General features: G+C 36.4%; 1 protein-coding gene across 1 annotated transcript in view; it reads left to right on the top strand.

Annotated features, from left to right (window-relative positions):
- LOC105222289 (mucin-2) overlaps positions 1-25,798 on the top strand; it is a 127,365-nt gene that overhangs the window by 1,488 nt on the left and 100,079 nt on the right. The gene's annotated exons all lie outside the window — the stretch shown is intronic.

The following is a 25,798-nucleotide window of genomic DNA, read 5'->3' on the forward strand; positions in this document are numbered from 1 at the left end:
CTTGATTTAAATCTGTCAGTTTGTATGGCAGCTATATAATATATTAGTCCGATGTGAGCAATATGTTTGAAGATTATAGCATTGTTTTGCAAAATGGTTCATACAAAATTTCGTGAAGTTATCTTGTCAGAGAAAAAAGTTTTCCATACAATGGCTTGATTTGGAACTGTCAGTTTGTATGGCAGCTATATGCTACAGTTGTTGGATCTTAAAAATTTCTCTATATGTTATAGCGCTGTCTTAGAAAATACTCTATAAAAAATTGCATGAAGAAATCTCGTCAAATAAAAAATTTTCTTTAAAGAATTTGACTTAAATCGGTCAGTTTGTATGGCAACCATATCCTGCAGACATGCAACCTGACAAATTTTTTCAAGAAATTATAGCATTGTCTTAGAAAGTAATCTGTACAAAATTTCGTGAAGAAATCTCGTCAAATAAAAAAGTTGTCCTTACAAGAACTTAACAAAAATCGGTCAGTTTGTATGACAGCTATATGTTACAGTTGTTTGATTTGAAAAATATATTCGCAGCTGATGGCATTGTTTGGCATAATAATTTGTCCGAAAATTTCGTGAAGATAACTTGTGAAATAAAAAAGTTCTCAATACAAGAACTTTTCCGTAAAGTGATTTTTCACAGCATAGCTGCAATGATTTCTTTTTTTAATCATATAATTTTTTAAGGAAAATAAATAAATAAAAATAAATGAATGAAAGTAAATAAAATATCCAAAAATATCTCCAATATGTGTTGTTAGATCTCAAAATATTCCTAAGGCCCTAATTTGCCAACCCACTTAGTTCGTTACTTCATCCTTTGCTTTAAATGTTATATTCGGTTAATAAATATGTCCGGCAGGTGGCGCTGGTATTAAAATACCTCTCTAATTTCACTGGCATGTGCTTACACATATTAGGAATACTAATCATTGCTATGTGCTTAAACATTTTAAAAATATCTTAGTAATAACAAAATTGAGTTAAGGAAATATTTTTGGCAAACATTGCTAAATATGGCTATATTTTCTACTGGCAAAAAGATAAAATAATTCATTGAGTATTTGCAGATGTATGTAACAATATGTCGCTGTTTTTAAAACGTTTGAAAATTTGACAGCATTTTGACACCGCTTTGATAAATCATTTTATCACCAAAGTACTCTATAATATCCACTCTACTGAAAATGTAGAACATTCTATATCTATAGGCTATGAAAATGCCACAAAAATTGAAATAGCAAGTATTTCTCAAGTTTTGACAAGGTTTGCCATCGAATTTGACAGCTCATCATATGGCAAACATTGTTCAAATTTGGCTATATTTTATACTGGTAAAAAGATCAAATAAATGGAGTATTTGTATTTGTATTGGAGTATTTTCTGATATATGTAACTATTTCAAAAACGTTTGAAAATTTGACAGAATAATGACACTGCTTTTATACTATAAATCACTTTTCTTAGTAGTACTATCTTGTTTAGTTGACTTGTGGAAGTGCTTTTTCGTGGGAGTGGTGCTCCAAACTTCGAGTTGATTAGAGGCAATCGTAAAATGCAATTAACGATTGAATTGACTAAGGAAAAGTGAAAAATTCTAGACTGTCACGGATACCTTCATCATCACAGGTCTGCCGTTCTTTGACATATACTCGTACGAGTATAAGTAAAACTTCATAGGATCTGCTGACCAAACAAAAGTTTCTCTAAATAAAAATATTATTGAATTTAGAGAGCAGGAATTCTTGCTTATTAGAGAAAATCCTTTTTTGCTTAGAAAAAATCTTTGGAGTTAATTCGAAAACCTTTGGTGCTAATTTTCCATTTATATTGCTGTGAAAAATTCTAGCACTGATTTTTATTGTTTTTTATTACCTCTCTACCGACTAATTTAATGTTTTAAATACCCCAGAGAATTACGCACAATCTTAGAGGTAACTATAAGGAAGTCGGCTCTCCACGGCATGCCACATTACAAACGCAGCTAGACTGCTTAATACCCCTGGCAATCCCCACCTACCTTGCCACTTGACTTGACTTGTGACTGCCATAAAATTTTTTCGCAGAACTTTAAAAGTTTTCAAGTGCAGTGTGTCATAAAACACAAATGACATAAAATGCAGTTGCGCCGCATGAAATATATACACAGGCGCAGAGTTGCAGAGGTGGCTGTGAGCTGAGCACTAAGCTGGCTGTAAAGGAGCCGCTGCTGCACTGAAGAGGCAAATACCTAAGATATGACTTGCCAGAGAGTTAAGCTAAGACAATTTTCAGTTGAAACCTGCAACTCGACGCTGCGAATAACAGTTTTACGCTTCACCAGATTCGTGCGCGATGCTGGCATAAGTAGCCGGCGGGTGCCTCACACCCGCACCTAAGCGCTGTGCGTATGCAAAGAGCGCCGCTAAAGACAAGCAACATAAACTTTTCGCTCGCGAGATTGTGCACATTTCATTATCCTGCCACGCACAGCAACACACAGCAAAACATACGCGCTGTTGCACTTGAGCTGTGCTTGGCATTAACTTTAGTGCGAGCGGCTCACGGGCGGGATCAGTTTGCCAGTAGGTAAGGCGGCTCTTATAAATGCCTGCGTGCTTCATTGTAATCTGCAGTTAAGTTTGTGTCTTTTATCAGCTGCCAGCAACTGCTGCTTGCACTCTGCCGCAGCTTGGTGCACTTAAATGCAATTTAGTCGTTTTTTATATTCTCTGCGCTGCCTTTAATGGCGCTTTGCTTTGAAATTTAAGTCTTTGAGTCTGTTTGGAACTGATAAATATTGTAAAGTTTTATTTGATAGCCGTTATTTTATTACTAGCCTGCTGAGCAAAAGGCTAGTTACATCATTAGCTTTGATTGTTTGAGTCTCTCGCGCCAGTGAAAAGTAGGTAGAAAGGGGTTTCGGCCATTTTTCAATCCTTCTAACACATTTAAGTTGAATTTTGTTAGCTTAAATTACTTTGAAGAACTTAGAAATGTCGAGTACAGTGATTTCGAAAGTATCTAGGATTAGAGTTGGCTGTTGTTGTTTCCTAGAATATAACCAATTCTGACTTAATCTCAAAAGAACACATGCATACTTCAAGTTCGTCGTATAGACAATATATTTTTCTAATGTTGATCACGTATTCGGATATTAGCCGTAAAACATTCTTGGCAATCTCGTTCACTATTTCATTGGCCTCGAGGACTTTGTGGCCCGGCACCCAGTAGAACTGAGGATGCTTACTTCTGGCAGCAATTTCCACTGCTGCCATGCTTCCGGCCGATATGCGATAAGAGGTTACTGCCTTGATTGATGCTTGGCTGTCTACTTCTGCACCTTCTTTCCTCCACGTTGTGCTTCCACAACAGTTTGCTGTCCAAGACTACCCCAAGGTACGTGATGCGATCCTTGAGAGAGAGTTGTGTCCCATTCATAGAAGGGAATCTCCATACAGTAATGTTGCGCTTAAATGGCAATGCTGAAAATATAATCATTCAATCACCTTTGCCTTATCTGCCGAAAGAGAATAACCTGATTCTCATATTCAATAATGTCAAGGGAAAGTTATGCCAACACAATAGTTCAGTGGGTCGCAAAAGTGATCTGACACAAATTATGAACTGTTTTTTGCTTAAAAAATAATTTTCTACCAAATTCACTAAAAACTTCTGTCCAATGTAATGCAAATTTATGCTTAACATAATAATCTAGCCACCGAATTTCCACAAAACTTCTACAACCGCATCTCCCAATTTCCCACTTTCCACCAAAACACAATCAATATGCCCCTATCTTGGTTTTCCATCAGACTTTACCCTCAGCCATCATTGACTATAAGTTTCTTAATCGCAATTAATGCTTAATTGCCTGTCCAAATCGGTGGTCAATCAGACACGATGGCGACACGCTTAATCTGCGCGCTAATCTGTTACTTTCGCTGGCGTGTAGACGGCGACGACGGCGGCATGGTTTTCGTATGGTCTGCCTCGAATGGCTAGAAAAAAGAGAAAACAAACACAAACAAGAAACAATTAGTCGCACTTAAAATGCCTGCCAAAATGGCAAAAAATAAAGAAAAAATGAAACAAAATAATTAGCGAATTTTAAGTGCATATGAAACAAAGGCAATGACAATAAAGACAACAAAAAGAGTTGACTTTCAGTTGTAATTACGATTTTCAACGCTATCAACTGGAGTTAGTGAGAAAATTCTGCAATTTGGCTGCGGAATGGTGACAAAGCAGAGTGTTATACATATAATTATATGATAATACATAGTATATACAAGTATATATGAATACATGGGATATATATATACAACATATATAGTATACTTATACAAAAGCGAAATGTTTGCAATGAACTTGGCTTGCCTTCTTTGTGACCATTGTTGAGCGGAAGCCATTACTATTGCGTCTGTGTAAATAAGAATTGTTCTTTATTATTTTGTCTGCTCTTAATTTCTTTTTGTTTTGTATTTTTCATTATATTATATTTTTATTTTGAGTACCTTTCTGCCTGCCTTTAGAACGTGGCTTTGTTAAACTGAACGCTGAAGAGGCTTGAAGATAGACTTTAGTACAATAAATGAGGTTAGAAGCGATTGTCATATGAACATAAGTTTATTCTTTTTTGATTTTTTAAGTATATACAATATTTGCGTTTTTCCTTGAATTCTTCACAGTCATTGACATTGTGGTGAGTTAGCGATTTTTCGGTTAAAACCTTGACAATAAGGAAGTGGTTGGGAAGAAAAAATGCTGTCATTATTTTCGCGAAAGAGCAATTGTCATCAAGTTGTATGATGATTATACTATTTTAAAAAATTAAAAAAAAAAACATGATCATCAAATTAATAATTTTTAGAATATTTGATAAAATCTTGTCTACTATTTAGCGTTGCATTTCTTATAGCATATAAGAGAAAGAAATCTTTATCTTCATTTTGAATTCTGCCGAGTTGACAGTCCTTAACCGTATAAAAACCCGAGTTTGATTTGGTTACGTAGATTCGATTGAAGTAGGAACGGATCTTCATTTTGTTCGGTCCGATTGTTTGGTAGTTGTATTCTTTTATTTTTGAAGCCATCTCCCAAGAAGTGATGTCCTAAGTAAGCAATTTTAAAATGAGTTTTTCCTGAAAAAAATTTGCTTTAAAATATAATAAGACATGCCTGATTGTACCGTTTAAAAAATTTTATTTAATTTATTTATGATGTATGCTTGTACCCAACCCTCACCTTTCACACTTTGGCGCTCGAGGCATAAAAATTAAAATATTTTATTCATTTCCGCTACCACTAAAGCAAATCGATAACATCAATATTTTATTAATGTTTTAATATGTTTTCGATTTTATGCTATCCTAAAGGTATGCTACAGCATGTCCAGTGGTTATTTTTGCATACCTTTAGGAGCGCATAATTTAAAGCTATTGAACTACGCGGCTTATTTAACTTAATCACTAAGATTAAATTCCAAAAATTATGAGGTTATGGTACAATAATATTTCGCTCGATCTAAATTATGAATATTTAGAAGTGGTATTCTGAGCCTAGTTTAATCTAATTTTTGGAGCGGTGTAACCTTTGTTGTTAACTGGACACACCAAAAGCCATATTTCGTCAGCTTTTTGTAGACGAATTTAAAGGAATTCAATCTGTATGCCACTGCTCACAGTAGCTTTTGGTTTAAATACGAGTTTAAGGCTTAACATTTTGTGGAAGATTGTTAAACGCGAATTTGAGTTTTCAAGTTATTATAATATGTGTTAAGAACGAGTTTGAGGTTTTTGGATTATTTGTTAAACACAAGTTTAAGGTTTTGAATATTGAGAAAACACGAGTTGAAAATTTTGAATTTTTTGGAGTATTTGTCAAACACGAGTTTAAGGTTTTGAGTTTTTTTGAATATTTGTTAAACCGAGTTTAAGATTTTGAATATTGAGAAAACACGAGTTAAAGATTCTGAGTTTTTTTGAACACTTGTTAAACATGAGTTTGAGGTTTTGAGTTTTTTGGCTTATTTGTTAAACACGAGTTTAAGGTTTTGAATATTTGGTAAACACGAGTTAAATATTTTGAGTTTTTTTTTGAGTATTTGTTAAACATAAGTTTGAGAGTTTTTTGGAGTATTTGTTAAACACGAGTTTAAAGATCTTGAACATTTGGAACATTTCAGTTTTTCAAAAACTTATTTGTGGAATATCTGAGTGTTTGTTAAACACTAGTTTATTGATTTTGAGTTGTTTGAGTATTTTTTAAACATGAGTTTATCGATTTTGAGATTTTTTTATTATTTATTAACCCCGGAGTTAAGATTTTGAATATTTAGTAAACACGATTTTAAAGTTTCGATTTTTTTTTAATATTAGTTAAACACAAGTTTACCAGTTTGAGTTATTTTGAATATCTATTAACCCCGAGTTTGCAGTTTTGATTTTTTAAACTATTTGCCAGCCACTTTAAGTCTTCTTTATGCACTCACAAACTTCGGCAAGCCTTTCTGATATTAGAATCACAAGTAAAAAGCACATAACCTCAAAAAAAGTTTCCTCTTCCACTAAATCATCATCCAGTTCATTTACGTTGCCCTCAGTTAAATTTTATAGCATTATTTCATTGTTATTACACCTCTTTCGCATTCATACCACATGCCAGCGCTTTAAAACCATAAACACCACAGAAATATTTCCGTGTTATCTTATCAATTTCAGTTTCTCATCTCGCCCCTTAATGCCAGAATCCATAAATCACTTTGCGAACGCCAGCTTCACAAGTGAAAGTTCAAAAATCCAATCAATATCAATTCTTAACGATATGTATAGCTTAAAGCTGCTTATTATGGCTGCTGTTATTGTTGTTGTACAAGTATTTGTTGTGCTAGACTTTCTTCGGCATACGAAGTCGCTACAAGGCAACAGCACATTACAAACACAAAGCTTTGCTCGGCTTAAGATTTCAGCAGCGTGTGCTACAACTGATTTGCTGACTGGTCAGACAGTTAGTCAGGCAAACAGTTATGCTGTCATTCAGCTGCAGAATTCTCAGTTGTCTTGCCGTGACGTTTAGTTGTCAGCGTTGAAAGGTGTCTTAATAACACTTATCTGTAAAGTTTGATTTAGAAACTAGCAATTTGTTTGTATGTAAATGCAGATTTCTGATTTGAATTTTTTCTAAGCTTATTATTTTATAGTTTTTTCTGCTAATGATTGCCTTGTTTTGGACTTTCATTGACAAGCTTTCACTTTTCGTTGCTAATTTCTAAGAAATCTAAGATCTCAGCTCACCAGCAGACAGAAATTTTCAGCAATTTTCTATTCGAATTCTTAAGTGGTCTTTATGTTTTCGTTATGGCTTGTTTTACTGTAATGCAGGTATTTATTATGTTGTATTGTTCGAAATAAATTTTTTTTCTTTTCAGTTTTGTCGGTATTTTGTATGCATTTTTAAAGCGTTCTTTCAATTGCCTTTATTTTATGTAAGCTTTTATTGACATTAATCAGACAGTTGTTTGCATATTTTTTGAGGTTATGTGAAAGTAAATGTGAATTTTGCTATGCAAATATTCTAATCTTTAAATTTGTGGCATAAATTGTTTATGAATTGATTTATTGAAAGCTAATTTTAAATTTATTTTAGTTTATATATAAATGCATCGAGTGTTTCGTGGACATACATACATGTATGTATTTGTATATTCATAGACGAGCAAATATATGAGTACATACATTTATATATATTTTTATATAGATATCTATATAAAAGAGTGTAAATTTAAGAGGATTAAAATATTTTTATATATATTTAAAATATATAAATTTGTAAGTTTCGACATTGTAATTGCATTTTGATTTCAATTTTAATTTATGATGCAGCAGAGCTTTTGCAATGTGACTAAATGCAGACAGTTAATTGAGTTATAACGTTATAAAAAAAACAAAAACGTTTACTTCGGTTGCCACGAAGCTTTAATATCCTTCGCAGGGGCATTTGTCATAGCATAAAAGGGTATAAAAATGTTTTCATTTAGATTTCACCCGGTTTGTATGGCAGCTAGATGGTATAATGGTCCGATCTGAATTACTTTGGTAATACAGCGTTGTCTGAAACAAGAATCCATGCCAAATTTCGTGAAGATATCTTTTGAAATAAAAAATTTTTGAATAAAGATTTAGATATGAAAGACTAGGTTGTATGGCAGCTATATGCCATAGTGATCCGATACAAGCGATTTCTATAAACGGGCGGCTTCTTGAAGAGAAAAGAAAGTAGACGGATAACCATATCAATGGTCATGACGATATTGGCTTAGCTCGTACGCTGATCATTTCGAGGCAAACTTAATAAACGCTGAGCGATGTATAAAAAGGTGAAAGATAATTTGAGAAGTACTTGTTTTACTACTGGAGATTAATTTGAAGTACCGTCCAAACCGTGTGAAAAAAATAAAATTACTAATTATGTGTTAGTATGGGAAGTATATTAGGTAATTTTTCTTTTTTAATAAGGAATGCGGCACTTCCTTAGCTTCAATGCCTGCTTAAAGGCAATATTTTGACCGCCGAACTGTTTTTGTTGTATCGGCATAAATATGAACTATATTGTTTTGAGGAATGTTGCCGAGCTGATAGCTTAGTGTAATATAAGATCCTTATACATCCAAATATCATGTAACTTTTTGTAACTGGTTTTGTAACTGGTTACAGAATCCACTCTCTTCACCCACTTTGTGACATAACTTGTTGCTATATTAAAATAAGTGAGAGATATTGGATAGTTTGTACTTATAGATGGCTGGATTTTGGTAAGAATCGATATTTTTCGATAATAACATATAGTTGGAGAAAATAATTATCTCAGAGTTAAGCTGAAGGAGATCTTTGATCTAGAGAAATGTCAAACAATGTGTTTTCTTCGACAGCTGGTATTACAGAAACCACTTTCTAAAACAATAGCAATGCATTTCGACGTAAAAGGTCTCGGAAATTGTAAATAAAATGCAAATTATTTAATAACTAATCAATATTTGTTTCATCTTCTTCAAAATAATTCCCATCAGATGTAATTACTTATGCAAACGATTTTTTCAGTCTTCGAAATACTTGCGTTTTTGGCTTTAAATTCGGTCACAAGCGTGGTTCGATGCGATGGTGTAATATCGTCGTGTAAAATCTATGCATTGTTCTTCTACAATTCCGGCCATTTTCGCTTCTATAAGGCCAAAACGAACTTCCTATTGACCGCCTGCCCATCCGGAACAAATTCATGATGCACCAAACCACGAATATCAAAAAAACAAAGAGCATCACCTTGATTCTTGAGCGGTTTTGAATGTGGGATCGGAATTCGCATGGTCAAGCATGTCCAAACAGATCTGATTACGGTAATATTTTTGAAAAAATCGGCTTTATCGGGACGAGTCGAGCACGAACGCGTTTCATACCCACAATAAAAGTATACCCCGAAATCATTCGAACAGACTTGCGAGAGATGTCGAGCTCTCTAGCAAACTCTATAATATTTGCCTGATGATTTTCAGGGCCATATCCCTCACTTTTTAATATTTTCATCAGTTGAAAAAGTCAAAGGTCGTTCAGAAGGAGTCATGACTTCAACGATCTCTCGACCGTCTTTGAAGTCTTTGTACCGCTCGTAGGCTTGTGTTTTTGATAAAACTGAGGCGCAGTGAGCCTCTTCCAACATTTGCAATACACAAAATTTGGTTGGAAATATAAATTTTTAGACAAATTCTTTCTTCGATATTTTTATCTATTATAAAAATCGCAGCGCACTACCGAATTAAGCAGCTGCTGTAAACAAACTGATTGGCAGATCGCGCTCATGTTTGCTATAGTAATTAAGGACAGTCCTCCCAACTTAGCAAAATGCAGTTTCTTTTAATCATTTACTCGGGGAATTTAATTATAATTTTCGGGTACTTATATCACAATGTATGTCTATCATTATTGAATCTTCAATAGCAGCATTGCTGGAGTTAGAAAGAATTATTTTGAAAGTCATACATCAAACGTTATTTACATTGGGTTTAAAAATTCTCTGATCTAGAACTTTGGAACAATAGATTACCTGAGTGATACATAGCGATTGAATGTGGTTTTTGCCAATGATTTCTTTGTTAATGTTTTCGAGAATATATTTAAGCAATGACAACGGAATGTAATGGTTACTGCAAGCCTGGTGGGGCTTATTACCTTCTAGTACGGAGTTCATCGAAAAAGAACGAAACAATGTGGTTTATAATGGAAGAAATTTTCCTTGCGAAGTCTGGACTTTCACACAAAAGGGCGGGAATCGCCTGCAACTGATAGATAATTGCTATTTTTCTAAAAACAGATTTTATGTATTTTTTTTTTAGGAATTTATTCCTACTATTTTATGTATTGTATTTATCTTTGAAAATTTTTTTTTGAACAGAAAAGACAATAATGATACTTATGTCTGTTAGAATTTTGAGATGGACGGTTTTAGTCGGCTAAAAAAACTGTACTTTATCAGAATCAGAGTTCAATGTACAATTTTTCACATATCTGGAGTTGCTGAAGGTCTCTGATGAAAATAAAAAAATTAATGCATGGACTCTAGTTTTACTATATATGGTAGTATACAACCTTGTGTAGCAAGAGGTATTTTGAAAAATTCCACAAATCAAAATTATTTAATTCATCTGAGTATGACTAACAGCCAACTCATCGTACTATATATGTATGTACATATGTCACAAACCTCCTTTCTATAATATATGCAAGAAAGAATGTATTTATTTTTTTTTGTGTGCCTGAATATAGTTTTGATTATTTTTTATGTCCACACCGTCACTCTAGCGGTGTCAGCGCGTATTTATTGCATTTTATAAAGAATGCCGCCGCCGCGTTGTGACAAGCTGTTGCCCGAGGTGTTGCGCCTCGATACACAATATACACGTTTGGGCACTCACAAAATATATGTATATATGTATTACTATATATTTGTTGGTATAAAGATTGCTTCTTTCCACACCTCAATGTGTGAATATTGCGGCAAGCATACATATATACATTAATGTATGTATGTACGTGTGACTGCTTGGCTCCATTAAAAAATGTGAAAGTGGTTAAACCACAAAAAGAAGTTCACTAAAAAATAACAACAACAATAACAAAGAATCAAATAATTTAACTGCAAACAATGTGTGTGTGCTGTGATGAGCAACAAGCTGCCACAATGCAATCGAAAGGGGTTAGCGCGGTGAGAACTCAGCCACAGCAGCACAAACAACAACAACAGCGCCAACAAATACTTGGCAATTGAAATAAAGTTGTCGCCGCGGAGTTGTGCTGCATCAATGTCGGGTGTTCGATGAGCGCGGAAGCTGTTGCTGACGTTGTTGCTGTTTTCTTGCTGTTGTTGTTACTTCTACTGAAGTCTACATAAATTTTCGTTTTTTCACGTTTATTTTGTTTTTTTCTGGTTTGGCATTTTTTATACACATTTCAATAATTTTGTTGTTGTTGTTTTGGTTGCAACAACAGCTTATACAGGTTAAGTGTTATCACTGTCATGCGATTCTCTCATCCGCACGCAAGTTTCCATACCATAAACACGCGTTTTTGTTGCTATTGTTGTTGTTACTATTTTTTATTGTTGTCATAATTATTCGAGTGGCGGTTGAGGTGTGCTGTTGACACTGTTTTTGGTGGTAATTGAAAGTTGTTGCTGCGTGCAGTGTGTTGACATGGATATTTAGAGTTGCGCTGACGTCAAAGTGTGCAACAACAATGTGTTATTTTCCAGTTTTACTCATTAATTGGTTATGGAAATGCTTTTCCGATGTTTTTAGAATTTTGTAGTTGTTTTCTTTTCACCCGAACTTGATTTGTTTTTAGCTTTCTGTGTCACTAAACGAACTGATTTTCTGTTCTAAATTTGTTTAAGCATTCTGTGGAAATTCAAATGGCGGATAATTATTGCTGTCAATATGTGAATTTGAGGTTATATAGGTTTAGCATGTACAGTTTATTTGTGTATCTATATAACGGGTGATTTTTTTGAGGTTAGGATTTTCATGCATTAGTATTTGACAGATCACGTGGGATTTCAGACATGGTGTCAAAGAGAAAGATGCTCAGTATGCTTTGACATTTCATCATGAATAGACTTACTAACGAGCAACGCTTGCAAATCATTGAATTTTATTACCAAAATCAGTGTTCGGTTCGAAATGTGTTTATCGACAAATTTTGTTCAGCGATGAGGCTCATTTCTGGTTGAATGGCTACGTAAATAAGCAAAATTGCCGCATTTGGGGTGAAGAGCAACCAGAAGCCGTTCAAGAACTGCCCATGCATCCCGAAAAATGCACTGTTTGGTGTGGTTTGTACGCTGGTGGAATCATTGGACCGTATTTTTTCAAAGATGCTGTTGGACGCAACGTTACGGTGAATGGCGATCGCTATCGTTCGATGCTAACAAACTTTTTGTTGCCAAAAATGGAAGAACTGAACTTGGTTGACATGTGGTTTCAACAAGATGGCGCTACATGCCACACAGCTCGCGATTCTATGGCCATTTTGAGGGAAAACTTCGGACAACAATTCATCTCAAGAAATGGACCCGTAAGTTGGCCACCAAGATCATGCGATTTAACGCCTTTAGACTATTTTTTGTGGGGCTACGTCAAGTCTAAAGTCTACAGAAATAAGCCAGCAACTATTCCAGCTTTGGAAGACAACATTTCCGAAGAAATTCGGGCTATTCCGGCCGAAATGCTCGAAAAAGTTGCCCAAAATTGGACTTTCCGAATGGACCACCTAAGACGCAGCCGCGGTCAACATTTAAATGAAATTATCTTCAAAAAGTAAATGTCATGAACCAATCTAACGTTTCAAATAAAGAACCGATGAGATTTTGCAAATTTTATGCGTTTTTTTTTAAAAAAAAGTTATCAAGCTCTTAAAAAATCACCCTTTATTTGTTAGTTTTTCGTTTAAGTATATGTAAATAGCTATTGCTATCAAGTGACATCTAAAGATAACTATTTGGAGTCTGTTGTCTTATGTGGCTATAAAATTTATTTGCTTCCGCTGCACTTGCTGATGCTGTGGAGAGCTCTTCTGTGTGACGAGAAATATGACTTTCGTATTGCTGTTGTTGTAATGCAGCTGTGTGTTCTTGTTTTACACCTATTTGATGTTGCTTTATTTATATAAAGTATAGTTAAGAGAAATCCACAATTTTTTTAAAACGTGGCTCTAGTCATAGTCTCTCGCTGATACTGTAACAGCCAATCATTTTGATATTGCCGATTTCCTTCCGCGAGAGACAATTGATGATTGACTGGTATCTAGCGAATGACACTCGTTATATTTTTCTCCAAGGCCTGATATCCAGGGAGATGAACTTAAGCGATGATTTAAGCAATCAACGCCGAAAATAGTATCGTAAAAACAGCGGGAAAGGAACAAGAGCAATAAAATACGGCAGCTGCGGTGGCAGGACGTTGGACCAACAGACTTATTCCGGACAAGCACTAGTGGATAGATTTCCATCTGGCCCAAATACAAATGCTACCTTAACAGATTCCACAATAACATTAGTCCGAACTGTCCGAGAAGTACAGAAAATATAAAAGACTTTGAACATGTATTATTATATTGCCCTCACTTTTCAAATACAATGGAAAAACTAAGAAGCACACTCGGAGGTAGCTTTACATAGAATGGAAAGCCGTTAGCAAAGCGTCTGCTTTCATAATAACAAAACTGAGACAACAGGTTAGGCGTCCGTCAGTCTGCACAGTAGAAGAGATTTCAATGTCCCAGGAAGTACTATTTATCCAGTGGCTCCGTGGCAGTAGGTTTGGTTTAGCGGATTAAAGTTCCATACTCCGGCTTTCGATGCTTTCCCCTACTATAAAAACATGCCTCGATCGAAGCGAAATTTTCCGCATAGACTTTAGGCTTTACATATCTCCACAGGAAAAAGTCTAACGGTGTGGTATCACACGATCTTGATGAATAATCAACCGGCCCAAAACGTGAAGTGTTCTTTCAATATATGAAAAGATTGATACGATGTGTGAAAAGTGACGACGTCGTGTTGAAATCAAAAGTCGCCGAGATCACGAGCTTCACTTTCTGGTATCAAATACGGTCGCCATTGACGGTTACGTTCTCACCGGTAATTTTTAAAGAAATATGGACCGATGACTCCGGCCCGCAAACCAGTACAAACCTTTCTTTCTGGATTTAATGACAGCTTTTAAACCTCTTCAGGTTGCTTTTCGTTCCAAATGTGGCAATTCCGTTTGTTTACATATCCATTGAGCAAGAAATCGGTTTTATCGCTGAACAAAATTTGGCTCGAAAACGTCGGATCTTCTTGCAACTATTCAAGAGCCCATAAAGCGATGCGAGTTCGCTTAGGAAGGTCGAGTGGCTACAGTTCTTGCATAAGATATATTTTGTTCACTTTAAATATAATATCTCGATGTAAAATTGTGCCAAGTCTTTCCATGCGTTGTTCAAGGTTACCCTTGGCAGCAAGGCTGAATGGAATGACTCCATCCTCGAGCTACTGCTTAGGGATGGTACAATCAAGTGGTACACTGACGGCTCGAAAACTTCCCATACATGGGAAGTTTTGCAAGTATTTTTATGCAGAAGTCTTTGTAATAAGTCGGTGCATAGAAATATAGTCTCCAACGGAACTAGTCTCCTCCTATTTGGTCAAATCGCTACTGGTGTCAAGGTGTAGATAATGGCTGAATAGCCAAGCGGAACGTAAGCCTGTGCACCTTATCGGGATGTCCGGGCACACAGGTATAGCCATTAACGAACTGCCTGACGAGCTCGCCTGCTCCGCAGCGTCCGCTTACAAGGTACAACTTGAACTGGAATGGGTCTCCATACCATAAAATAGTTGCTCCGTAAGGAAAAAGGAGTAGGCAGAAATAGACATTGGCAACAACTACATGGCATGGGGCATGTCAACAACATGGGCCTAGCTTCTTGCGCAAATTGTCGGTTCTGCGACAGGGAACTTGAAAGACCAGAACATCTGTTATTTGGATTGTTTAAGGACCTTGGATCCATGTTTTCAAATAGTGATCACATTGTTTCGCTAGCACCTAGCAGAATATTGGATTTTAAAAATAGGCTGGAGCTAGGTGAGCCTTTGAGATTAGGAGAGAGCACAACAGAACTAAGGCCACGGTGCATTCCTCGTTTTTCAATCAATCAGTCCATGCCTTAGTCCGAGTTGCTGCGATTGGCAGTCGCTTCGACTCCCCACGGTCTTCGTGTTTACTCTCAGCTGCGGAGTTCAATGCGTGCTGAACGTGGTCTATGTGGTCGAATATTGTCCAATAATGAATGCTGGTTCTTAAGATGGGTGATGGTCTTGCGAATAGTACGCTCAGTAGGCCGATTATCTTGCCCATAAGTTATGCAAAGCGCGCCAAATACATTCTTTACAGAACGTGAATTTTCGTAATAAATTTGAACGATTTGTAAACGTTGTTCAGCCGTCAGTGTTTCAATGATGAAAAGCCAAACGATACTGAACAAAAATAATATGACAGCTTGACACAACCCATGCGTTATCTGCATTATTATTAGCATTTTTTAATGCTATTGAAAAAAGTATTTCTACTTGGATCACCCGTTATATGCGATTTATGTTTTCTTGGAAACCAGTTGTCTAAAATACTCCCTTTGTCTTGAGCGCTTGCATTACTTATCTATTTTAAAACCAAATTTTAATGCTTTAATCACATATAATTAGCAAAAAAAGTGTTGAAGACGCCATTAAACTTAAGGTCAAATAAGTCTTACTATATGAGTACATATGTATATGTATATACTATATAGGCATATAAAACGTAGGCTCGAAAATTAAGCGCAATAAAAGTGCGAAACAACGTTGTTGTCATTTGTGGGACAAAATCATAAAAACGAAACTTGTTGTATGAGGCTACACTTCAAGAAAAACAGCAAAGAAAAAACTCCAAGAAAAAAGTGAAAATTGTATGATTCGCGGTAGCAATTAATAAAGCGATTAAAAGCAGCAGCAATAACAACAACCATATGTACAGTATATAGGCACAAAAGAAAACTAAAGAACTGAGGGAAAAGGTAGAAATTATAATTATGGCGGCAACAAATAACGAGAGCAAGCAAATTACAAACATGTACACAAACACACATACACATATACACAGAAAATGCACGCCAGCCACGTGTACCTAATCGAGCGTGGCCAAGCAAAAGGGCAATAGAGATGGGTTGGCGCACAGCAATGCTTGCTGCAGTGTTGTTGTGTTGGGGGGAAAATCACCAGCAAGCGAGAAAAAGTACATTAATAGTGGAAAATATGCAAGAATCAAGTTTATGAGACAGCCACAACAACAAAAAACCCAGAAAAGCAACAACAAATGTGATTTACACAGCGTCGGAGAAAAGCTCGAGAAATTAAAGCCACATGTAGGGCCAAAGTAACGAAGAAAATTGCAAAAATTTAGAAAACAGCTAAGCAACAATTAAGACAACAACAAAAACATGCGAACTGCAAGAAAAATCACAAACGATTAACCCGCAGTTCAGAGTTGTGCACCGTTTATAAGCGAATTCTAAAGAAAGAAATACACTTTGGTCGAGAGAAATTGACCAGCAGGCGCTATAGGTCGTTGCTTTCGGATAAAGCGAACGCCTGCTGAGTTACAAGTGAAGTCAAAAGCAATAAATCAAAATGGTATGACAAATAACGGTGCAAATTTGCATTTGATTGTGCCGCCAGAACTGCAGGGCACACAGAGTTGCGGCGCAATATACGGTGTAATGACTACGGAGACTTCTAATTGACAGTTCGAAAGCAAACTGGCGTTTGAGTTGTCAAAAAGAAAAGTTTGCGTTTACAAATTCCAAGAAAATTGCAGTTGCTTTGGTTCTATTTTTGAAAAAAGCTGAAATGATAACTGAAACTGGAGGTGCGAAAGTGAACTGAGTTAACTCGCCAATATTATTCTTAAAATGAAATATTGTCCATATGGTATGTTCTTGTTGACAGAATGAATCCAGAAATGCGAGCTTTAAGCTAATGTTATTCTTGTGTTCTTGTTTAGAGAAGACGTCAAGAATTGCGAGCATTAAATTAGTATTTTCATAGAAGAAAGCCCGACTACATCGTACAGGACCTGGAAGGTAGCAAGCCGTGTTTGACTTCCTTATGTGGAGATACAATGCCTCTTGATGACTTCTGAGCGCCAATTGGACAGCGAACTACTTTTATTCTCAATGAAAGATATTTATTTGAACAATCGTTTCTTTAACAATGCCTAATTTATAAGAACTTTATATCTATAAAGTTATCTAAGACAAATGATGAACGCAATATGTATAATACCAATACGTGTTAAATACTATTGACTAAGCGGCCATAACTCGCGAAAGCGGTGTATATGACAAAAAAGATGAAAAAGGACCATCATTCACGCTCTCTCTTTCTTTTTTGAGAAGCTGTTAGCGACACCAAGCCAACACCTATTGTAGAGCAAGTTGGCTTGCCGACTCAAGGAAAACATATTCCTCCTACACATTTACGGTCTGGACAGACTTTTATTAATCGAGAACTGATTCTAATATACATATAAAACATACGGTTGTGTATAAAGACAAGAGATTGTCTTCTATCCTTTGCTTTCTCCACTTTTGACAAAATCGATCTCAATAAACCGTTTTCTTGGTATTTGTCTTTACTTGTTAACTGCACTATGGTCGCTGAATCTAAAATTTGCAGATTTTAGAAGTCAAAAAATGATTTTCAGCAAACTCTCAGAAAAATAAGAGTTGTCTCCTCTACAACTGGCATTCAGTAAAATTCTCAACTTTACCACGAGAACACTTATTGCCAATAACTAGTTAGAACCCGTACAACTAGAAAAATACTAGCTTTACAGAAAGCGAAAAGCCCACTTGCGGCCAATTCTGTGTTAAATGGCTAGTCTAACTGAATATGAAAAGCCCACTAGATCGGTGATGTGGTTCAGTTTGGGTCAAATGGGTCTTGTGACAAAGCAAGAGATAGTGGTAACCAAGCAATAGTCAAGCTCGCGCGAAATCCTGCTATCCAATATTAGAACTAAAGATAATTAGGAAGCTAGCCAGAAGAGAGCAGAGCTCGAACCGTTTCTACAAGTAGTTTATTGGCGCTAAAGTCTCCTTTATTGTCAGCTCGTCAGCTTTGTAGTGCCTTGCGCTAATGCTATGGCTAGGTGTCCATATTAGTCTTTTCACGAAGTGACTCGATGCCGTTAATAGCAGGGATAGGTATTCCTCAACTTGGAGTTGTCGTTAGACGGTATGAAATCGAGCAAGTATATACTAGGTATGAGAAGAGGAAGAATAGGGAATTTGAAGTTTTTAAAAGCACCTCTTTTTTAAGTCTAAAATTAACTCAGTGGATCGAAATTTCTTAACTCTCACCTTACAAGATTCCAAAGAAATCGTTCCTTAATGTTTAGCAATTATATAAAGCTTTTCTGACTTCCGAGTTTTTATGAATGCTGTATATATTTCGAAGTAAGTCTCAATAGAAACTGCTAAAGGTTACAGAAACTTAAAATTTTATGGGGAATCATTCGAAAGAACATTTTACTTATTATTAGAAGATTATCTATTTCAAATGTTGATCGCAGCTACGTCTCAGATGGCCCAATTTTCGATGACTCGATGTATGAGAAGTGGCGCTGTCTTGGTACAACCAAATGTCACCGAGATCACGAGCTTCAAGGCATCAAATAGTCGATTATTATGGCGCAATAGTGATTGCCACTAACGGTTACGTTCTCACCGGCATTATTTTTGAAGAAATATGGACAGATTATTCCAACGGACCAGAAACCACTCCAAGCCGATGTTTTTTCTGAATGAAATGGCAGCTTTCGAATCTCTTCAGGTTGCTTTTCGTCCCAAATGTGGCAATTTTTCTTGTTTACATACGCATTGAGCCAGAAATAAGGCCAATTTCGCTAAACAAAATTTGGTTAGATAACGTTGGATCTTTTCAGGAGCTCATAAAGTGGAGCGATGTCGCTTGGGACGATCGAGCAGTTTCATTTCTTGCACAAGCTGTATTTTCTACTCTTTCAATTTAAGATCTCGACGTATTATGCTCCAACTCATTCTATACATCAGTCCGAGTTTCTGCGAACGGCGTCGAATCGACTTTCCACGGTCTATATATACACTCTATTCGGTCGAGTATAGCCCAATAATGAATGGAATATGGAAAAACCTCTACTTATATCAGAGCCACCAAGAAAGTGGTACTTATAACTTCAATGAAATAATTGTGAGGAAATATCGAAAATTGAATAAATCTTCACAATGAAGATAAAGTGACGCAACAGCTGTATTTAGAGCTTAAATTCTAGCTCGAATCCTAGGGATCTAATTCTATTTAACCCAATAATTTTTTTTTCCCTTGCATTCGATTGAAAGAATCTCTGCCCAACCCCACTTTTGGTTGTCAACTCAAGAAGACCGGTCGATAATTACGACGCTTGTTTTTTTAGAGACTCCATAATCAAACTTTCTTACAATACTTACGAATTCATTAGCGTCCGCTATAAATAGCAACATCTTATGAGCCACAGAGCGCCCTCTGCCATAAAACTCAAGCATTGCTTACACATTTGCCAACTGTATGCCACATAAATAACCAAGCGAATGCATACACTTTAGAACGACAAAGCCATAATGCTGAGCAATAAAGTATGACAATACATTTTCTTTGACAGAAATGTTGCACAAACACTCTTTGCATTTGTTTGCAACTTATTTTCCACTTGAAGAATTTCCACTTTTTGCCAGTGCCCTGCGCTTCAACTTCATTACGACAATTTGCGGCGTATGTGTGTGTGCGTGTTGCATGTCGCATGTCGTGTATTTGTGAGTATGTTGCACGTTGCATGTATGTGAGTGTGTGTTGGTTGGTGTTTTTTACGACTGCACTTTGTGTCAGTGGCGCATTTATGCGTTGAATTATGATGCCATGTCGCGCAGCGAACTTGTTGCACGTACCCAAGTACGCATACACGTGCATCAAAGTAAACTTGCGATTTATTCACATGTGTACACCTTTGTTGCAACGCTACACGCTCAACGATTGCTGTCCGTCCCGCCACTTATGGGAGTCGTTAGTAGCCTGTGTGAGCACGTTTTCGCTATGCAAGTGTATGTGTGTTTGTTTGTTGCAACTCTGTTGCCCGCCCACCACTCATGCGTGCCACTGTGCTTGCCACTCGCAACTTTTTTCATTGCACTCTTAAAGTCTCGAAGAAAAATTACCTACACTTTTCCGCTTCAATCTGCGGCAGCGTCATTTAGCTGCATCCATGCGGGTGTTATGTGCTTGCCACACTCGGCGCGCTTCTCTGCCGCGCAGCTTTTCGTACGCGTGTGCATGTGAGCCAGCTGAAATCTTATAGTCTTGTATGTTATTGTTGTTTTCGGATGCGAGTTATTGGTAGCTTGTTGCTGCAAGCCTTTGTTGTTGTTGCAATTTTTTGTTGTAAAGTCGCGCTTGTTTATGTGTGCGTACACCGTTTGTTTGTGCAACTTTTTCGCCCATTTTTGTTCTTGCCACTTTTGTTGTATTCTTTTTGTTGCTTTTTCTTGCCTCAAACTGTCTCAAACTACGGTAAATTCTATAACGTTCTTTTCGAAGCTCTTTTTGGCCCCAGTGTACGCCTCTTTTTGCCACCAACATTTGCCTTCAGCTGAAACTTTTACTCGCCGCCTTTGTTGCCGTTTACTTATATGTGGTTATTGTTGTTATTTTTGTTGCTGGTGTGAAAGAAAAATGTGCTCTTGTGTTACTCACACGGTCTCAGTGATGTTAAGAGCGAAAAAATTAAAAATAGAAGATTTTTTACTTCGAAAATTTTATTTTTTTCTCATCTCTGAACTTCAGGCGCGATTTAACAAATAAAATAACGGTAATTAAATGTTACAAATGCGCTATCAACGATCGTCTGCGACGCTTGCACGTATTGTGATGCTAGAGCCTGGGAAGTTACTTAACATTTGATTATATGTGTATACACCCATCCGCGCTGTCTGGGTGTAACGGGTACTCTCTTAAGAACATACTCTTGGCAGCGTGTCTGATTTTAATTAAGGAGGCGTGCAATTTTTACTGCTTTGTATGGCATTTCAACTTTGAGGTGCTTACTATCGCATTGTGGTAGGTGATAAATTTTTATACACACTAGGGTGGTTCTGAAATTGAAATTAATATATTTTAATACAGTTTTTAGAAATGGAAAATCAAAACTAATACGCGTTTTACATCGAGAATCGATATTACTATGTATTCGAGAAAAAAATTGAAAAAAAAAATAAATAATTTTGTACCACCCTAATATAAAACTTAAAAGTTACTTAAGAAAATGGTATTCAAAATTTTTGTGTTTTACATCTATAGTGTCGATAAATCTATGTTGACTAGAATAAAATTGTAACAAAAAATACATATACATATGTATGTACCACCCTAATGTAAGACTTGTAAATCATATTCAAAATTGTTTCGTTTTATATTTAGATTCTATAAAACTATATATCCTAAAATAAAATTGTCAAAAAAAAATTATGATACATATTTGTACCACCCTGATAGAAGGCTTGCAAGTGATTTATGAAAACGAAACTCCAAATTGTTTTCGTTGTGAATCTAGAATCGATAAAACTACGCATTTTAGAAAAAAATTGTTTGAAAAAAGTACATTATTGTTCCACTCTAATATAAGACTTGGGAGATACTTAAGAAAATGAGAATCAATATTTTTTTGTTGTATGTTTAGAGTCGATAATATTATGAATTATAGCAAAAGTTTTCCAAAAATATATAAAAATATTTCTAAATTCTTATGCCACCCTAATATAAGACTTAGAAGAGGTCTAAGAAAATGCAGAAAATACAATTTTTAATTTTATCGTAAAAAGAAAATTGTAAAAAAATATAAATTTTCGTACCACCCTAATATACAACTTTTGCGAGCCAAAAATTTTTCCCAACTTTGTTTTAATTTTACAGTCTCTCAGTCGATAGTAATTTCAATGAACATATCATTTCAAAGGGCAGTAAGAAATTTATGATGATCGTGTGGTGACGTGGTAGTTGTTTCAGATCGAACTCATGATTCATAACTTTTTAGCGAGGTTACAAACCAGTGCTGGTAATATCAACTAGTACACGATTCCAAGTGGTTTAAATAAACTATCGCTGACTGCTTTTTGAAATACAATCCAAAATATACCGAAACAAAATTTTCATTTAATAACCACAGTTTAGTGACTATACTACAGACGAACTATATACTCGTATATGGAACTTTTTAAGGATATAGCTTCTAAAACTAACTTAAGACTCATCGATACCTAGATTAGAACCCCTTGAAAAGTTTACAAGTTTCATGTAACGTAATTTTCTAACCAGAACTGTTGATTTCAATGCGAAGTTACTCCTTTTCAAACGAATAAGTGTTTGACAATTAATACAAATTTAATGCAATGACTCAAATGTGTAGTTTCAATTATAAAGAATGAAAGCGTAGAATTGAAGAGATCTTGAATCTGGAACTTCAGTGAATTTCTTCATTGAACTTCATCGAAGTGCAGTTTCTCTCAGTATTCAATCCCGGAACTGGAGCCGAAACCTAGGCCTTGAACTCATTGACAGTGCGCTAAAGCTAGTCAAGGAATGGCTGATCTCAATAGCAGTACCATCAAGTTACTTCCATATTAATAGGTCATAAGTCCATAGGATAAGAATGGAAAGTTCAATCCAATAGTGCACAATGATAGTCACTGTTGATGATGACTCGTTCTTGGAGATAGTCGATGAAATTTATTCCCTTCGCATACCAAAATTCAGATGCCCTCATCTTACCGATCGACTGTTGCGTTGTTGCCCGCTTTGGATTCGGTTCGTCGACTGCTGTCCACACAGCTGACTATCTTTCAGATTCCAGGGTATAATAGTGAAACGATGTTTCGTCCATTTTCACTGAACAGCGATAGAATTCGATCTAATTGCGGCTAAACAGCGTCAAACACTGCTCTGAATTATAAATTCGATGTTGTTTTTGGTATAAGCTCATGTGAGATCCATTTTTCTTTAACTTTTTGATCCGATTCCTACACTTTCTTGCGTGAGTGGTCACAGCAGAACTGCTGGAGGCTGTAGAGCCGTTGAGTACACGGGAGTAGGCAGCCTTACGAAATAAGTGTGAAACGACGTGCTGTTCCTCTGTTCTCTCGCCATCTGAAGGCCAATCTATAGACCTTCCGCGAGCTTGGCAAGCGTTAAGAAATGTTGAGAAATTTTTCTTGTCCCGATTGAAACAAAAGAGCTCTATTGAACTACTTAATGCTGCAAAGATAAGAGGTCACTTTTTTATTGGAACTCGTGCTGGGAGGCTAAAGATTTTGGAGGATGCGACTTTGTATTGTATGTTATATTGAGATAATGAAGTAAAAATGGCTAAAAAATTTAGAGGATGCAACTTTTCGAAGTTGTATTGAAATGATGAGGTGTAAACGACTGGACACTGTTTACTCCACTGTCCAGCTTACGCAGGATTAACGTTGAAGCATATCGGTTGTCATACCTTCTATAAATCTGGTGAATTGGCTGGAAACGTAGTTGTGACTAAAGACATATTATTTAATAGTAGACTCCTTTATCGTCTGTGGACGATACCGTGACTCACTGGGAGCTTCTTCGCTGCCATGCTGACGAAATGAGCCTATAAACTCATTTGGTAGTTGGTTCGTTGTTCATGAAAACATAGGTTGCTACCATGGCAGGTTATTGAATCTATATCGCTACAAGAATCATAGGCACTTAGAATATATAAAGTGTTCCGTGCACCAAAAACCTCTCTGATACTCTCGTTATTGGTTAATCTAAGCTAACCTTTGCTTTGATTGCCTTACAATATCTGCAACCTGTGACTCGTCCGATTGCCTACCGCTCGGTAATTGTGGATTATCCCGTATCTACGAAATGGTGTTGATACTAGCCACAATGAATTTGTGGCAGGTTCAAGACTCCTTGTCAATAAGCTGCGATCTATTTGATTCATACTCAGGAGTTCTGGATATCACAAGCTACAAGCGGGACAAGTGTCTCTGTCTGTTCGATTGGGTTTATTCCTGGCCTCACGAATATCAGCCTGTTTACCAAAACTAGTCTAAGGGTGAAGGAAAAGTATATAGTTCCTTGTGTTGGATGTTTTGTCCACCTACTCGCATGACCTTTCAACGGAAATATGTATGGGACATATTACAACGAGACCTTCACAGCTAGTGAATTATAACAAACGGGTCGTTATGACCTCGTGATTTTTGACGGGTTAATCAGGCAATGATACCAATTCTATGTATTTTATTTATAGATATATATTTATTATATATTATTTTCTATAAATTGCCTTGAAAATTAAATTGGCTATCATTTATGCTACCTTAAGCAAGCAAAATTGCCTTGATATCGGTTGACATCAAGAAAATTGCCTCGAATATTAATAGCAGTGCAAGTTTTTGCACATTTCAACATTTTTTTAAGGTCTCCTTTATCTTCATAGATGACTAATATGATTTTTATAGCGAAACTCGAACATTTTTGTTATTATTGTTGTTGCTATTTTTCCAGCAGAGCGCACATTTGCTCATTACTGCATGCTTTACCGCATCTTTCTAACGCGCCACGTACTTTTTTCGCTTCGTTTCAGTGTCTTTCTTGTTGTTTTTGTTGTTGCCGCTGTGTGCTTTGAACATACTCAGTCAATATTTATTGCAGTTATGACGTTTGCTGCGCTTCGTGTGTGCGGCACATGCAACGTGCAACCGAATTCGTTCTGTTCTATTAAGCAATATGCCGTTGCTGTGCAAAATGTCCGTCCGTTTGTAAACTTTATTGTTTTTGCTGTTGCTGCACCGTTCAACGTTCGCTTTAACCTTAATGTGGCTCACATGCTATGCGCGCGCCGCGGCAGACAGACAGACAGCTGGTAGGTGTAATGTTGCCGTCGTCGGTTGAGCATGCTTGCCGCACATTACATACTTGCCACACTCGTTGCTTTTTAACGCCCATTGGCTTTGATTGCTTTGTTGTTGCCGTCGCTGGTTGTTGTTGTTAGCTGATTTGCCGCTTTGCCTTCAATATTTTGACTTTTATTGAACGAGCAAATATTGCGCATTCGGCTTGACAGTTTTGTGCAATGCAGCGTGCAACATTGTGCCCTTCATGCATCCTCTTTCTATTTCTATATTATTTGTAGTTGTTGTTGCCAAATTTTCTCCTCCTCATTTGCCATTTATTGCGCTCTAATATTTTTATTACTTTTATTATTATGATTGGCAACAATGTGTGGCACTTTTGCTCTTTGTCATTGCTGCTGCTGTTGTTGGATTTTGTTTTGACGTTAAATAGGGCACTTTGTGCCAAGTCAAATGTCGTTGAAAGTCGTATTTGCAATTTTCCACGTGACCGCTCAGCATTTGCCAATCCAACGGCACCGCTTTCGCTGCGTTCGTCAATTCGTGTCATCGTTTGTAGTAAGTGTTGCCCTTCGGCTTTTGCGACAGGTTATTTGGACACCTAATTCGTTGCATAGTTGCAGTTTTCTAGATTTCACTCGTAGTTACAGCGGATTTATATGTTTGTACTTTGTATATGATATTGGTACAGTGGTACAAAAAAGTTACCGAACTCTCTAAGCGTTCCCAGGCAGCCTTACAATTCGTAGT

This window comes from Bactrocera dorsalis, chromosome 1, assembly GCF_023373825.1.
Source record: "Bactrocera dorsalis isolate Fly_Bdor chromosome 1, ASM2337382v1, whole genome shotgun sequence".
NCBI lineage: Eukaryota > Metazoa > Arthropoda > Insecta > Diptera > Tephritidae > Bactrocera > Bactrocera dorsalis.